The following is a 14762-nucleotide window of genomic DNA, read 5'->3' on the forward strand; positions in this document are numbered from 1 at the left end:
TGTACAGCCAGCTTTAAAGACAGGCTGGATCTTATGTACTTGTAACCAGATCTATTAGGTCTATTTTTCCCCAAATAAATCCCTGACCAAATGAAGGAAATAAGTGTTTTAATGCTAAACCTGTTGGGATGTTAGCTAAGGCTCAGCACATTGCTTTTGCCCATGAGATGGAAGGTTGAGGTTTTGTTCCTATTCCAGAGATTTGAGCACATGATCTTGGCTAACTCTCCAACGCGTCCCTGAGGGACTCTGAACTATTGCAGGTGACATCTTTCAGTTGAGCCTTACCTGCCCACTCCGTCGGAGATCCCATAGCTCTATTTAAAGACCAGCAGGAAAGTGCTCCCTGGTGTGCTGGCCAATATTCATCCCTCAAAACAACATTAATGAAGTTAGATTATCAGGTCACTAGCGCATAGCTGTTTGTGGGACTTTGCTGTGCCTGAATTGGTTGCAACATTTCCTATGATTCAACAGGGTTTATCCTTCAAAAATACTAATTATAAAGCACTTTCGGCAATCCTGTGGTCACAAAATGCAGTCTAGAAATGTAAGTTTTTTTGTTAAATTTTCTTTTTTCTTTATCATACAAGTGCTTAATTTGTTTGTGTGGACTTTTTTTTCCTTGTTGTCTTTGCTGTGTGTTTAATGTTTGTTGTTCCAGGAAAGAGATATTGTTAGAATTTGACAACTTTTCAAAGTAATTCTTTGTTTACATCATATTATTTGTAAACATAGCTAAACATGAGATTGAAGCCATTGCATCCCCGTCATCATGTGATCCTAATGTTCTCATTAAAATAGTTCCCAAAGTATATGCTCAAGAGTTTAACCCTTTAATCCACATGCTCATTGAGGTCCAATGTCAAATTGCTTCAACGTCAATGCCATTTTGTACAATATGCAGGGTGCAACTTCAGCTGAACACAAGATAGATATTCCCTGGCCTCTTGTTGCAGAGTTGCAACATCTTCATTTGTAAGTTAGTGTTTAGTGTGCAGAACATTATTAGTTACATTGCTGTTGAAATCTCAAGATAACTAGTTAAAACCAGCTTTCCCTTTTGCTCTGAATTCTTACATCGTGAATACTCAGTGATCAGATGGTCTGAGAGGAGCCACATAAGAATCGGCCACATGTAGATAGGGGGTTGATGGAAAGGGGAGGGATTGACATGTGAATAGTGTGGAGACATAAAAGCATGGACAATAAACATTAACTCAGATCAGGTGACATGAACTAACTTCCTCTGTTGCCAAATCTTGACAATTCAGAAATGTTGGGGGACAGATCACAGCTTCTCTGCTAAGATCCTGATGGTTCTTTTAGTGAGGTTGGTGGAGCCAGTGAGCTTTTTCAGCATCAGAAGCCCATCAATTGTTTCCTTGTGTCTTCCTCATCACTCACCATTTTGTTTGCTGAATAACTTTCTACTTTTGACCTTCCCCCTTGCATTGGTTTATAGCACTCTTTCCTCCACTTTCTCCTTATTCAAATATTTTATCCATCCCTTCGCTAATCAGTTCTGAGAAATGGTAGAAGCCAGAAAAGTCAAATGTTTTACAGACACTGACACACCTGCTGTATGGTGTTGACTTCCTGCACTAGATCCTGGCATTGATTTCACAGTAGTTACATTTCAGGGCACAGATTCCATTTCAACTTGATTAGAATTAAAGTTGACAACTGAACGTTTTTAGTAACTTCATAACTAGCTGGAGATTACAAATCTAATTTAAATCATCATTTTGGGGATTATCAAAATTTTGGCCAAGTTTCTCTGAAAGTGACCTCACATGTCTGAGGACAGCATCCCCATCCACCTGCTTAAGACAGCCATCTGCAGCATCGGTAGTGTATTGTCTAGGTCAATAGATTTGGAGGGTTTGAGCTTTAGGGAGAGGCTGAATAGGCTGGGGCTATTTTTCCCTGGAGCATCAGAGGTTGAGGGGTGAGCTTAAAGAGTTTTATAAAATCATGAGGGGAACAGATAGGGTGAATGGCACAGGTCTTTACCCCAGGGTAGGGGAGTCTAAAACTAGAGGGTACCGGTTTAAGGTGAGAGGGGAAAGATTTGAAGGGATGTAACGGACAACTTTTTCATGCAGTGATTGGTGCATGTATGGAATGAGCTACCAGAGGAAGTGGTGGAGCCTAGTAGAATTACAATATTTAAAAGGTATCTGGATAGTGAGGGATTAGAGAACTTTAGGCCAAATGCTATCAAATGGTATTAGATTAATTTAGGACATCTGCTTGGCGTGAACAATTTGGGCCAAAGGGTGTGTTGCTGTACATCTCTATGACTCTAATAAAGCTAATTGTTCTTTAATTACTTATTTACATATGGCAGGCAGGCTGTTGATTTTGGTGCTTATCCACATTACGTATTTTCGGAGTCTGCTTAGGGCGGGGCAGAAAGCAGGTGGGTTATTTACATGGCCTAATTTACATGTTTCCTCTCATCCCATGAGAACGCACCATTGGTTCCTGCTTAACTAAAGCCTTGATTCTTAAAGTTCTCATCCCTGCATACAAACTTCTTCATGCTCTTTGGATCTCTGTAATCTCCTCTAGTCCCACAGTCCTCTGAGATATGTTCACTCATCACTTTAATGGCTCTACCTTTAGTAACCAAGCTTTCCATACCCAATTTTTGGAACTCTGCCCTGAAACCTCTCTAACTCTTTCCTTCTTTAAGATGCTCTAAAAAGCCTGGCTCTTTGTGATAGCTTTTGACCATCTGCCCTCATTTCACTCCTTGTGGCATCATGTCAAATATAACACTCCAGGTTCTTGCAATTTATATTATGATTAAATCACTACATAAACACAATTTAGAACCATAGAATCCCTACAGTGTGGAAGCAGGCCATTCAGCCTATCAAGGCCATATTGACCCTCCAAAGGACATCCAACCCAAACCACCCCTACTACCTTAACACTGTACGCCTACATTTCCCATGGCCAATCCAACTAACCTGCATGTCTTTGGACTGTGGGAGGATGCCAGAGTACACAGTGGAAGCCCACGCAGACACAGGGATAATGTACAAACTCCACACAGACGGTCACTTGAGGATAGAATCAAACCGAGGTTCCTGGCGCTGTGAGGTAGCAGTGTTAACCACTGAGCCACCGTGTCGCCCTCAGCTTAATGTTTGTTTTCAGAGTAGGTTTCAAGTATTCCACCTGATTTTTATTCAATGGATTTTTAACCTGCTGTATAATTCTGAGCCTTGATCCTTCCTGCTTCTTTTTCTATATAAAATGAATGATTCACTTGATGAAAAAGGCCTTCACAACTCACTTGTGACTTTCTAATAATGTTCCTCTCACATTCCTGAGGACTCAAACAAGCTTCTAACTGATTTAATTGCCAAAAATTCCATTCACGCGGATTCGGAATGTGCAAATACTTCCCGGGGATGATTCTGCATGGAATACAAAATGGATTATTTCACTGACGGAATTCCCAGCGGATTGCACCACGCAAAAAATGGCCTAAATTTTTTTGATGAGTAGCTCAGCAATGTGCAAACATGGTCTGGAGAGAATGATATATGACAGGACCCCACAAGGTAGATGCACTTGCTGATGGCTGTAAGGGACTAGAAATAAATTCAAAAGATTTATTGTCATCCGAAAAGGGCACTGATGAAGCAAAATAAGAAATACAAGAAAGAACGTGTATCTATAGTGCACATTTTATAACTATCCCAAAGTGATTTATAATAATTGAACATATGAAATAGAATTAAAGAATATGCTTCATAGATCAATAACGTGTCCTAAAAATGTTATAAATTTTAACGTGTTTGTTTCCCTAATCCACATGGCTACTTTCACAAAGACAAAGAGGGGAAAGAAACACATCCATAAGGTGCCTCTACTTGTGTCACAGCAAAGGCTTAGTCCCATCCACCAGGAGCAGGCAACACTATGGACCACTGGCTGTGCAACCTGAGGTCTTGAATGATGTCATTGGAGACTGGTCTTTAGTTCCAACAGACTTCAGGACTAAGGGAACTGAAAGTTTCTTATTGTAACTAACAGAAACAGATGAGACAATGGCGTAGTGGCAATGCCACCGGGTTAGCAAACCAGAACTACAGTCTAATGCTTTGAGGTCATGTGTTTCAATACCACCATGGTGGCAATTGGTGGAATTTGAATCATAGAATTACTACAGAGTAGAAGTAGGCCATTCAACCCATTGTGTCCACACTGATCCTTTGGGAAAAAAAACAAACCTGGCCCCCATTCTATATTTTCCCATGGCTGACCCATTGAGCCTACACAACCCATGGACACTATAGGCAATTTAGCATGGCCAAACCACATTAGGACTGTGGGAGGAAACCCACACAAGACATAGGGAGAATGTGTATTTTCTATCCGGTCAGTTGCCAAAGCCAGAATGGAGCCCACAACCTTGGCACCATGAGGCAGAAGGGCTAACCACTGGGCCATCTGATGGATGCCATTGGAAGCTAATGGAATTACGATTCCATTAAAAAGCTAGTTTAAAGGTAACTATGTAACTCCTTTCAGTTGTCATAAAATCCCATCTGGTACACATTTCAGGAAGGAATTCTGCCATCCTTACGTGGTCTGGCCTGCATGTGACTTGAGACTCATTCCAATGCAGTTAGAGATGGATAATAAATACAAGGTTGATCCATTGCCTCATCTTCCTACACCTTAACTGCTGTATTATCCAGGAATGTCTCAGGCAGAAAATTCTTCCTGAAAAAACTTCCTCGCCTCACTGCAAAATGGCTACCTCCTAATTGTTTCTCAACTGTCCAGCCAGGGAAAGCACCATGCCAGCTCTGCTGTCCTGTCCTGTATAAATTTTATAGGTCATGGTGGGATTACTGTTGTCATAGTCATAGTCATAGAGCCATACAGCATGGAAACAGACCCTTCAGTCCAACCAGTCCATGCCGACCACGATCATAAATGAAACTAGTCCTACCTCCCCATACTTAGCCCATATCTGTCCAAACATTTCTTATTCATGTTGTGATATCATTTTAAGAAAGAAACTGCCATCCTTACTCAGTCTGGCCTCGAAGTGATTCTAGGCTCACAGCAACACGGTTGACTCTTAACTGTCCTCTGGACAATTATGGATAGACAATAAATGCTGGTCTAGCCAATGACATCCACATCCCATCAACAAATTTTTAATAAACACCTATTGTACTACCTAGCACACAGCAGATAGCATGAGGGAGCTATAGCTCCTGCTAACAATAATTCCTGAAATTTCTTGTAATTAATCTGTATGCTGAGCAATCCTGTAATATGCTGTCAAATATACAGTATCTATGCTGAGCTCACCACCACTGCAATATGCATATGCAATAACCATAATAGCCATCATTATAATCATTTCTAGATCTTCTACAATCTCAGAAATATGGGCTTAGTTGGCTTTATTACTTCCCATGGAGCAATGTTCCTTTTGTTGTCCTTTAGAAATCACCTAATTTCCCCAGGAGTCAGTTTCATGAACTCCTTCAGGGACAAGATCATCCTTTCTTCAGAAAGAAGGCCAAAACTGCACAAACTACTCCAGTTACCATCACAGCCAGACTCTATACAACTGCTGCATGATTTCTTTGTTCTTATACTGTTTTCAATCTCGAACTTGATAAGATAGGAGCTGTTTCCAGTGGCAGAACACTAACATTTTCTGTTGGATCATATAGGCATCATCAGTAATGTGCATAAAATCACGTGTATAATGGCTGTCACATGGCAAACTGGAAACAAGTTACAGGAGACAAAGAAGTCACATGACAATGGTAAACGTGCTAGTATATTGGCTACCATTTAGGAAATGGTCTCTTGCCCTTCTTCATGTAGTATTGATGAATCTTTTACATTCCCTAGAGGGATCGATGGGATCTTGGTTTATTATCCAAGAGATGACAATATTTTATTGTGTGCTTTAAGCTGATACTGCTATTTATACATAGGTACCTGTCATCAGTATGGCTAGCCTATTATTGTCTACCTATACACTGTGAGGGTCTTCCACTACTAATGTCCTGTAACATTCTTCTTTTTCCAGCTTTGTAGGTTACTATATACTGCTGTCTGGTGTAATGGCCAAGATCTCTCTCTTTACAAGCTTCTTCTAGCCTGATGTCTTATCTTGATTTCTCAAAACTGATGTTTTTGGTTATATCATTGCTAATTGCATGTATCATTATATAACAGAGGCCACGAACCATGGAACAGTTACACATTTAACTATAAAATTCTTACTCAACAGTATAAACACAGGAAAGGTTTTTCTTAAAACTTGGGAAAAGTTCACAAATTCTTAAAAAAGTAAAGGCATTCTGGCTCAATGGTCAGCACTTCTGCCTCACAGCACCAGGGTCCCCAGTTTAATTCCAGCCTCGGACGACTGTCTGTGTGAAATTTGCAAGTTCTCCCTGTGTCTGTGTGGGTTTTCTCTGGGCACTCTGAGTTCCTCCCACAGTTCCAAGATGTGCAAATGAGGTGGATTGGCCATGCTCAATTGCCCATAGTGTCCAGGGATACGTAGGTTAGGTGGTTTGGCCATGGGGAATGCAGGGTTACAGGGATGGGGTGGGTCTGGGTGGGGTACTCTTCAGAGGGCCAATGTGGACTTGTTGGGTTGAATAGCCTGCTTCCACACTTTTGGGATTCTATAATGAGTGGGAGGTGATTCAGATGAGGAGGTTTTTCTTTACTGGAGGGATGGTGAATTGTCTATCTTAGAGGGCAGTCTCATCTCAGAGATTAAGTATGTTCAAGTCGAAGTTCAATAAACTTCTAGATATTAAATATACAAAGGAATATGGAGATGGTGCAGGAAAATGGCATTGATATAGAAGATCAGCAATGACTTGGTTGAAAAGGGCAGCAGGCTCAATGGGCCAAATGGCCTAGTCCTGCTTTTTATTTCCTTTCTTCCAACTCCCCTACAATGGCAGCCTCGTTTATGTGTTTAGATCTCTGGAATGGCACGTTCTTGGAGTAAAACTGCATCAGAAGATAGAGAATCAATAATTAATTTGCTTCATGCAAAACATTAAATGTTGCTGATAAGTTTCCTAACAGTGCTATGGCATTTACATTGTAATTCTTTGTGTCAAAAGTTCATTAACACTTGTCAAAGATCTGGTCAGTGTTGCCCGCTCCCACTCACCATCCACCCAGCTCCCCTCATTCACCATCCCCATGACACAAAAGACTGAAATGGATAACTTTTACTGTCATACCCCCATGTTTTTGTTATATTCATGTTGTGTATGATTTTTAAATCATTGGTATATTATTTATTCCTACAACTCAACATGGTCCTTAACATAGGTATGACCATTTCGCCACCATTTCAGAATTTCATTTGCATTTGAGGCACTCATAATCTGACTGTGTTAGTTTTGTCAGTATTGTTTGAAGCCAAGATAAACATGTTTAGATTTATTGTTCTGCTTTGCACAATCACTTTCGCTTCACAAAAACCTGCTCTGAGTCATCCTATCTCTGACATTATAAGTTTCTGCCCTGAACCACCTGCTTGCTATAAATCACAACCATTTGAACTGTTCAGACTATACTTCCATGAAAGTAGATTTAAACAACTTCAATTCACTATTTTGAATTATTACAGTACAAATCATGGCAAATGTAAGGTCATATAACACCCACACACACATAGAATTGACCAATGCCTCATAGACAAATATCTTTCTTATTTTGAGCAAGACAAATAGAGCTTTGAAGTAAACTGATCTTCTACTGGAATAAAAATATTAATCTTGGTTTGTGCCAGGTATAATCAAGCACACATAAAATGTGATCGGATAACTATTATTTCAGGATGCAGGGCAGGCTGCAGATTTAATCTGCCTTGTAAAAATGGCTGGAAAGTGATACTGATAAAAGCCACAGCTTATAAAGAAGTGGAGCTTGTCTAGCATTAAAAAGTTTCAATTATCCAAATAATGAAAACTAAACAGCAACGTCAATAGCACGCAAATATCAGATTGTTTGAAATAAGCAATTTGCATTAGGAGAAGTTAAGCAGAACTTAAATAAAAATGATATTTATGTCTGTATGTACATCATAGAGGGAAAGGGAATAACTGATGCGTTACAAGACTATAGAGTCCCAAGTCGTTTTGAGGAATGGCATGTACACCTGTTGCTGTTTTCATGAGAGAACTCAAAATATCCAAAATGGCAAGGGACTACCCGTTCCTTAGTAATTGATCCCTCAAGATAATTTCTAAAACGTGCAGCATTCTGTTGTATTTTTAGGAAAAATGTGATAGTGCTGACCAATGGTTATCACTTCCTGTCCATTTAATGTCCAAGATAGGTAGAATGTTTTGTCAAATGAAGAAAAAAAATTAAACACAAAATCAGGAAAAGCTCAGCAGGTTTGGCAGCATCCGTGGAGCGAAATCAGAGTTCAGGTTTAGATTTAAATAGTTAGAAATCTAATGTAGAAAATTAGATTATTTTTCCACATGTCGTGGTGTATCACCCACTTCCATAAGTCCATTCATCGACTTAGAATCGGAATCATTATAAGAATGGAGAATTTAAGAGATGTTGCTCATCTATCCTGATGTTGTTCAGTTCTTACTAAAGTAGTATTTAGTTTTCTCTGCATGTTGTATAAATGTATATTCTGTAATTGCTCATTTCAGGAGGACACATTAAGGGCAGAATGGCATTCATCAGCAGTTTTGACAGGTGTGACCCTTAGTCATTGAAATAGTTACCCTCAATACATGTCCTAAACTGCAAGTGGTGAATAATGAAGATCATGTTTTAAATCAGGTTTTTAAGATAAATAAATATTCTAAGTGCCAAATGTTCAGTGAACCCAAATGGACTTCTTTGGCTCATGAGATAACAAGGTGTGGAGCTGGATGAACACAGCAGGCCAAGCAGCATCAGAGGAGCTAATTTCGGGCCTAGACCCTTCTTCAGAAAATGACTCATGATTGAATTCAAAATAGGTATTTGTTTCTATTTCTCTCGGTGAGATTATTTGGTTTTCCCAGTCCAAGTACTCCAAGGGGGATGTTTCGCAGAATGATGCACTGGAAGGTAGTGGGACACAGGAGTGCACAGCAACTCCCAGAGTTTGGATTTCCCTTAACGTTGTGCAGGTTTAACTCTGCAAGTAGGAGGTACTGTGGCTTTTTCTAGCCTATAATAAACTTTATAAAGCCACTTACCTTCTCCCTGAAGTTTTCCTGCAGCATGGAAACTTGGTTTGCTATGGTTAAACCTGCAAGGCAGGTTAAGTCTGAGGCTTCTGCCTTCATTAACATACCAACCTGATTCCTTCACTGAATTGGCTGCCTGCCTGGCTGTTGTTCTGCAAACCAGGATGCCAACAGGCTGAATCCAGCTTCTTAAAATGCCTCCACTTTTCTTTTCACTTTTAAACTTCCTCCGACCACACCTGATCCCTCCCACTCATCCATGTTAAAATTGATGTCCTGTACCATGTCAGCATCAAGCACTTGTAGACCAGATACCATAATGCAGTGCCACCCCCAATATTTCACCTAATATTGCACCTTGGCCCTGATCCCTTATTACGACCCTTTTTCTCATTTTCCACTCCAACTACTCTGCTGAACAAGGTCACTGGAGTACCAAATTGTAGAAAGTTAGATCAATGTTCTCTAAGAACTGGGCTGGGACTCCACAAACTCATTTCAGGCAGAATTTCAGTGAAGAAATGAAGGAAACTTTTTTATTTTCCCATTCAGGCTGGGCTGGAACGGAATTCAGGCCATTTCATAGCATATACCAATATTGAACAACTCCGAGTTAGAGTTTAAGAGTAGAATTTCCCATCAATTTTTCAATCTGGAGGATGGCACAGTGGCTCAGTGGTTAGCACTACTGCCTCATTGTCCCAGAAACTTAGGTTTAAATCCAGCCTTGGGTGACTCTGTGGAGTTTGCTCGTTCTCCCAGTGTCTGTGTGGGTGTCCTTCAAGAGGTGCTTCAATTTCCTCGCAAATTCCAAAAATGTGCAAATTAGGTGAATTGGCCATGCTATAGCATCCAGGAATATGTAGGCTATGTGGATTAGCCACAGGAAATGCAGGGTAATGGGGATAAGGTAGGGGGCTAGGCTTGGGTGTGCGTAAGGGCACTTCATCTGAATGCTTAGAGCATCCAAAACAAGGTGGATGAGTTGACGGTGCAAATCATGGCTAATGGGAATGATTTAGTGGCCATTATAGAGATGTGGTTACAGGACGGTCATAACTGGGAGTTAAATATCCAGGGGTATCAAACTATTTGGAAGGACAGAAAGGAAGGTAAGGGAGTGGTGTTGCTCTGATTTTTAATGATAATATCAGGGCAGTAGTGAGAGATGAGATAATGGGAACCGCAGATGCTGGAGAATCCGAGATAACAAAGTGAGGAGTTGGCCCAGCAGGCCAAGCAGCACCTTAGGTGCACAAAAGCTGATGTTTCGGGCCTAGCCCCTTCATCTGATGAAGGGCCTAGGCCCAAAATGTCAGTTTTTGTGCTCCTAAGATGCTGCTTGGCCTGCTGTGTTCATCCAGCTCCACACTTTGTTATCTAGTAGTGAGAGATGATATAGGTTCTACTGAACAAAACATTGAATCCATTTGGGTGGAAAAGAGGAATATCAGGGAGAAGAAGTCACTGATAGGTGTGGTCTATAAGTCACCAAAGAATGACATTGTGGTGGGGGCGAGCAATAAACATTGAAATAGCTGATGTATGTAAAAATGGTACAGCAGTTATCATGGGGGATTTTGATCTGCACATCGATTGGTCAAACCAAGTCGGTCATGGCAGCCTTCTGGAGGGGTTCATAGAATGCATCCATGATAATTTCCTTGAACACTATGTAATGGAACCTACGAGGGAGCAAGCTATCCTAGATCTAGTCCTGTGTAATGAGACAGGAATAATTAATGATCTCACAGTTAGGGACCCTCTCGGAAGGAGCGATCACAGTATGGTCAAATTTAAAATACGGATGGAGCGTGAGAAAGTTAAATCCAGTGCCATGTCCTGTGCTTAAACAAAGGAGACTATGAAGGAATGAGGGAGGAGTTAGCTGAAGTAGAATGGGAGCAAAAACTTTATGGTGGGTCAATTGAGGAACAGTGGAAGACTTTCAGAACAATTTTTCACAGTGCTCAGTAGAAGTATATTCCAGTGATAAGGAAGAACTGTAGGGAAAGAGAGAGCCAGCCATGGATGTCTAAGGAAATAAGGGAAAGTATCAGATTGAAAAAAAACACACATATAAAAACACAGAGAGTAGTGGGAAACTAGTAGACTGGGAAATCTTTAAAGTCCAACAGAAAGTCACAAAAAGTTATAAAGAAAAGTAAGATAGATTATGAGAGTAAACTAGCTCAGAATATAAAAACAGGCAGCAAAAGTTTCTATAAATATGTAAATCGGAAAAGAGTGGCGAAGGTAAACATTGTTCCTTTAGATGATCAGAAGGCCAATTTAATAACTGGGAATGAGGAAATAGCTGAGGCATAAAACAGTTATGTTGTGTCGGTCTTCACAGTGGAAGACACAAATAACATGCCGAAAACTAATGGCAAGAAGGTTATAGCAGGTAAGGACCTAGAAACTATCATTACCACTAAGGAGGCAGTGCTGGGCAAGCTAATGGGGCTAAAGGTAGACAAATCTCCTGGCCCTGATGAAATGCATCCCAGGGTATTAAAAAAGGTGCTGGGGGAAATAGCGAATGCACGAGTAGTTATTTACCAAAATTCACTAGGCTCTGGGGTGGTTCCCGCAGATTAGAAAACAGCCAATGTGGCACTATTGTTTAAAAAAAGAAGTGGACAAAAAGCAGGTAACTATAGGCCAGTTAGTTTAACTTCGGTAGTGGGGAAAATGCTTGAATCTATCACTAAGGAAGAAATAGCAAGACATCTGGATATAAATTGTCCCATTGGGAACACCCAGCATGGGTTTATGATGGGGAGGTCATGTTTAACTAATTTGGTGGAATTCTTTGAGGACATTACTTGCATGGTGAACAGTGGGGAACCTGTGGATGTGTTGTATCTGGATTTCCAGGAGGCATTGACAAGGTGCCACACCAAACGTTGCTACATCAGATAAAGTTGTGCGGTATTACAGGTAATGTATTGGCATGGATAGAGGATTGGTTGACCAGTAGAAAGCAAAGAGTAGGGGTAAATGGGTGTTTTTCTGGTTGGTGGCCAGTGGCTAGTGGTGTGTCTCAGGGACCAGTGTTGGGACCTCGATTGTTTACAATTTACATAGATGATTTGGAGTTGGGGACTTAGTGTGGTGTGTCAAAATTTGCAGATAACACTAAGCTGAGTAGTAGAGGAAAGTGTGCCGAAGACATTGAAAGTCTGCAGAGGGATATAGATAGTTTAAGTGAGTAAGCAAAGGTCTGGCAGATGGAGTACAATGTTGATAAGTGTGAGGTCATCCATTTTGGTAGGAATAACAGCAAAATGGACTATGTTTTACATGGTAAAAAATTGCAGCACACTGCTGTGCAGAGGGACTTGGGTGTCTTTGCGCATGAATTGCTAAAAGTAGGATTGCAGGTGCAGCAGGTAATTAAAAAGGCAAATGGAATTTTGTCTGCCATTGCTCGAGGGATGGAGTTTAAAAACAGGGAGGATATGCTGCAGCTGTAGAGGGTCCTGGTGAGGCCACACCTAGAGTACTGTGTGCAGTTTTGATCTCCTTTCTTGAGAATAGATATACTAGCACAGGAGAGGGTGCAGAGGAGATTCACTTGGTTGATTCCAGAGTTGAGAGGGTTGCATTATGAGGAGAGATTGAGTAGACTGGGATTGTACTCATTGGAATTCAGAAGAATGTGGAGAGATCTTATAGCAATATATAAGATTATGAAGGGAATAGATAAGGTGGAGGCAGGGAGGTTGCTTCCGCTAGGAGGTAACACTAGGACTTGAGAGCATCGCCTCAAAGTAAAGGGAATAGAAATAGGGTTTCAGCACACCAGCAATCTGCTATATTACATCCTGCAAGGTAGTCTGGTTTTCACAGTATTTTATCCACACTGTGCACTGGTGTCACCAGTAACGTAGTCAATGGATACTCCTGTCAAGCAATAACCTCTGTTTGGTTTGTTTCCTACTGTGGTTCAAATTCAGCTGATGATGTGGAGGTGCTGGCTCTAATGCTGATGAAAGGGCTGTTCTCCAAAAGGTTGTGATTTCAAATAAACCCATTGGGCAATAACTTAGTATTGTGTGATTTCTGACCAAATTCAGCTGATACAGTGGACTGCCACAAAACAAGGGCTTCCTGATTACTGACAGGATTTCCAGTATTAACTTGAATGATACATTCAGCAGCACTGCACAGCAGCTAAACCATTTAGTTCTAGTGAAGGGCAAAGTTACCCTCCATACTCACAAGGCAATCTTCCTGCGGTCCATTACACCCTGAATAATGGTAAAGCCTGGAATCTTAACAAAGACAATGTCATTGTACTCCCTGCTAGGCTCTGGTGAAAGACAACAAATTGTAAATAGTGGGTTCTGTTACACAATTTTGATGCCAAACTATGATATGTTGAAAATACCTTCATTTCCAACCTATGAGATGTCAATGCATAAACATTCATGGGCACCATCACAGTGACTGGCCATGCAGTCCTGGAACTGCTGTAAGGTTGCAGCAACTGGTGGCATTCTTTTAGTGAGGACCACCTTACTGAAGCCTAGACTTTACCACGCGATACCTCACTCTGGATAGATTGGCAAATTGCTCCTGGAACAGTCAGGGTGAATACAGCCTCTGCTAAGAAACTTTGTCTCCACTGCTTCCTCCCTCTTCCAGCAGCCTGTCTTGCACCGTGTGGTCTCCGTTTATCCTCCCAGCCTTGCTGTGTTTCAGGGAGAATGCCTATCGCTGTATCTACATCTTGGAGCAAATGCCTTGTTCAGAAACCTTGAAATCAGAAAAAAGCTCCTCCAGCACCTGCCACACCACTCCCTGGAGACCTTTGCAATTTGAAACAATTATAGAAAGCACCAAAACATTGTCGAACCATAGCAACCACAGCCAGAAAAAATTAGCCACCAATGAGTCTGTAAGCACCTGATGGTATCTTTAAATTGCAAGAAGGGGTAGGGCAAGCACAGTGACCTGGCACCTTCTGTGCCCATAGAACCCAAAGGCTGAACAGAACTGATTATAACTTGACATCTTTGAGTGTCTCAAGTGCTATTAATTTTTACTGTAACATTCACATTGCAAGAATAAAAACAGGTTTTGGATTGGAGCAGTTATAAGTTGAGCAGAATTACTTGATTGTTGCTGAGCTGGCTGGAAGATTAACAACAACTTTGTGGAAAGGACAGTCAGTTTCTCAAGAAGAAACTGCTATCACACAGCAACAGGCAAGGTTCACAATTAGAGAATAAGAATGATTGTCATGGTGAGATCTCTGTGGAGCTGTATTACAGAATGAGTCAGAGCCTTTACAGGAATAGTGGTAAATTGGTTTTGCACTTGAAAAATAATTGACTTGAAAACCTGAAATAATGGCAGTGCTAAGTGTATTACTATACCTATCAGGGTCATGTTTTATTTTGTTTCTTTTCACTTTGTTTTCTCTCTTCATTTCATTTCCCTGTGGTGTGACACATTCCCCACGCAAACTCCTTTCAGTCAGAAAAGTCAGATGACCTCAGCAATGATCATTCCTCACAA

Source organism: Stegostoma tigrinum, chromosome 33, assembly GCF_030684315.1.
Source record: "Stegostoma tigrinum isolate sSteTig4 chromosome 33, sSteTig4.hap1, whole genome shotgun sequence".
Classification (NCBI taxonomy): domain Eukaryota; kingdom Metazoa; phylum Chordata; class Chondrichthyes; order Orectolobiformes; family Stegostomatidae; genus Stegostoma; species Stegostoma tigrinum.